This window comes from Silene latifolia, chromosome X (genome assembly GCF_048544455.1).
Source record: "Silene latifolia isolate original U9 population chromosome X, ASM4854445v1, whole genome shotgun sequence".
Classification (NCBI taxonomy): Eukaryota; Viridiplantae; Streptophyta; class Magnoliopsida; order Caryophyllales; family Caryophyllaceae; genus Silene; species Silene latifolia.
Genome location: NC_133537.1, coordinates 297,935,029 through 297,938,384, shown reverse-complemented (window position 1 = coordinate 297,938,384; position 3,356 = coordinate 297,935,029).

The following is a 3,356-nucleotide window of genomic DNA, read 5'->3' as shown; positions in this document are numbered from 1 at the left end:
GAATGATAGAAGTATGCATGGTTTCAAGGGTCACCTTGGAATAAACGGTAGCCAAGGAGTTATCACACCACAAGGTACTCTTGACTAGGCCTTAAACCATGGGTCAAAGGATACTAGCATGACACATCCTAGGGTGTTTTACAAGTATTCTAACAAGCAAAGTCTTAAGAATAAAAAGCATCTACTAGGGCCTATATACACTTGTCAAGCTTCCCAAGTAGACGGTTTCGCAAAATTTTTCTAACATGCAAACTACATGCCATGATGCAACTAACATATAAACATCCTAATGCAAATGATTCTACCAACTAATATGACATATAAACTAAATGCAAGTCCTAAGTTCACATTGTTTTACCGCATCAATCAAAATAAAGCCACATAGTCATTAACATAAAGAGGAAAAAGGAGATTGGAAAGATCATACCATGCGGTCTTCAATATCCTCATGTCTCGGATGTGGCGTAGTCAATCAAAGTGAACAAGGATGAAACAAACATAATATATACAAGACAATATATACAAAGGAAATGAACTTGTTTTTGGTTTTTTTTTTCAATTTTTCAAATTTTTATGATTTTTGAAATTTTTCAATTTTTATGGTTTTTGAATAAAAGTTAAGAGTTAGAATTCCCATCCCCACACTAATATGGGCATTGTCCTCAATGGCCAAAATGATGGAAATTATGCAAAGAATGATGCATGATTTCTATGCTAAATGCAATTCTACACTAAGCTATACTACATGATGCATGGTTTTTGTTATGACGGAGAGGATAATTTAAATTACCTCCCGTTGCGTATGCATTAACTTCCCCAAACCAAGCAAGACACTATTGCTAATGTCAAAGCATGGGGGAGTTTATGCACATGCAATGCTATGCATGAGACTAGATTGTCATTTTGGATTTTACAAAAGTGGGAACAATAAAGAACACCTCAAAGGAACCGAGGTGTGAGTCCTTTGATGTTGCTAGGACTAAACCAACAATGATCAAAATGAAAATAAAATACAAAGAGATATAGACAAACCGTGGGAGAGTAGGAATCTCCAAGGCTAGTCTTCCATCATGCTACTATCATCACCACTTCCCTCATGAGAAGTGGTCACATTGCCACTTTCCTTGGCACTTTCTTCTTTGCTTTCTTCATCATCATCTTCCTCATCATTTTCTTCACCATCTTCACCATCTCTTTCTTCATCTCCACTTGCTTCTTCCTCAATATTATCATCAATCTCCTCATCATTTCCAACAACCTCATTGTCTTCCACCACGTCCCTAGATGCACCCTAAACAAGGCTTCTCTATCCGCCCAACTAGGCAAAGGACAAGATGGATCAAGGAGTCCTTGCCTAGCTAGATGTAGGAGGGGAGGATATTGAGCTAAATAAGCATTCTTCCGATCTTCATGAGCTTGCTTGTGCATGGCTTGCATTAGAAGAGTTACATAGTCTTTCCCAATTTCAACTCCTTGTGGTTTGAACTCTTCATAATCATAGGGGTAAGGTGGTATAACAATGGAAGAGGAGGGGTTTCATGATCACCCTTTTGTTGTTGAATGATGTACTCGGCTTCTTCGGATAAGGGAAGTAAATAGTTGGTCCGGTGGACACTAAGACGGCAAATCTTTGCGGGTAAAGTGAATGATCGAGCCTCACTTGTAAGCCACCCATACTTGGTATCAAGGGAATTGTGAACAACCCACTTAAACTTGTTAATCAAGGTGGACATATCAATGAGATGGCCACCATCCTTAGCCTTGTACTTGTTATCCTTATTGAAATTAGGATCAAAGTGCTTGGCTAGGACCGTGACAAGGCCGCCATTAACAATTACGGTTTGACCCTTCTTCCCACTATCTATATGGAGCCATCTTTCAACCAATAGCCTCAAAGAATTGTAAGGCTTGGTGTGAATTCTTCCAATATTCAAAGTTGATTCAAGGAGAATAAAATCGAGTCCCGTGAAATGATTGGTGTCTTTTCTAGCAATTATGGTATTTCCCACAACTTTGTGCCATATTCTTATGCCCGGATGATGGACCAAAAGAGCACGACAAGCTTTAAAATCTTCAAATTTCTTCCCGGAGATTGCCTCCCAAAGAGGCTCGGGATCATACTTCCCATATTGCTTATAGAATTTATGTTCATCGCTAAGACCCAAAATTGCACCCAATTCCGGAAAGGAAATGCGTCTACTAGTGTTAGCTAGACGAAACTCAATATTTTCCCTATTCTCAACTTTTGTCACTTTCAAGGAACTTAAGAATTCCAAGACAAGGGAGGGGTATGTTACTTCCTCCATTTCAAACAATTTCTTTAAACCCATGGCATTGAAAAAGACTCTTGTTTGTTCAAGAATACCCAACTTCTCTAAAGCATCTTGGCATATGAATTTTGTGGATTGAATTTGTTTCATAGCAAACTTGACAAATGTATTTCTATGGGAGTCGGAAATGAATGTTACCTCCGGGTAATGCAAGAGTTGATTAATTACCGGAGTAGAGGGTGATGCTTCCATAGAAATTTGTTGAGGTTGTTGCACTTCCAAGTTTGGTGTTGATACCACCATTGCCAAAGCTTTCTTCATTTGTAGAGCTTTTTGCCTTTGAGAGAGAGTTGTAGTCTTTGGTGCCTTTGTTGCCTTTGCCTTTGCTTTTGTTGCTCCCTTTGTTCTTGCCATTTGATGAGCTAACCAAGAGAAAGATCAAAAATCTTCAATTTGTAGAATGCCCAAATCGATTTTGAAAGTGAAAGGCTTTGCCTTTATGAGAACAAAAATCAATTCAAAGGTGAAGATTTTGGTCTTGGTTTTGATTATTAATGAAGATGGAGTGATTGATTTGTTATTTGAAAGATGGTTTGATTTGATTTTGGTGAGTTTTGTTGAGGGTTTTTGTTTTTGAGATGGGGAGGATGAGGGTTTTGGTGGTATGGGTAGTGTTTATGAGTGAATGAATGAATGAATGAAGGTGGGGTGGGTATTTAAAGAACTCGACAATGTTAGGACGCAGGGACAATCCGTGCGGATTAGGCGCAATCCGCTCGGATTCTTCATCTTCAAATTTTCAAAAATCCCGCCTAGAGACGGGCGGATTACGGGAATCCGTTCGGATTCTCGCCGAGACGAGACGGGCGGATTTCACTTGAGACGGACGGATTCTTGTCCGAGAGATTTTTCTTTGTTTTTCTTCACCGCAAGACGGGCGGATTGTCCACAAGACGGACGGATTACGTGAGACGGCGTCTTTCCGAGAATCCGCTCGGATTCTTCAACGATCAAGAATTTTGCGGTTTTATTCGGCCCAAGACGGGCGTCTTCTCGGAGGACGCTCGGATCCTCTGTAGACGGGCG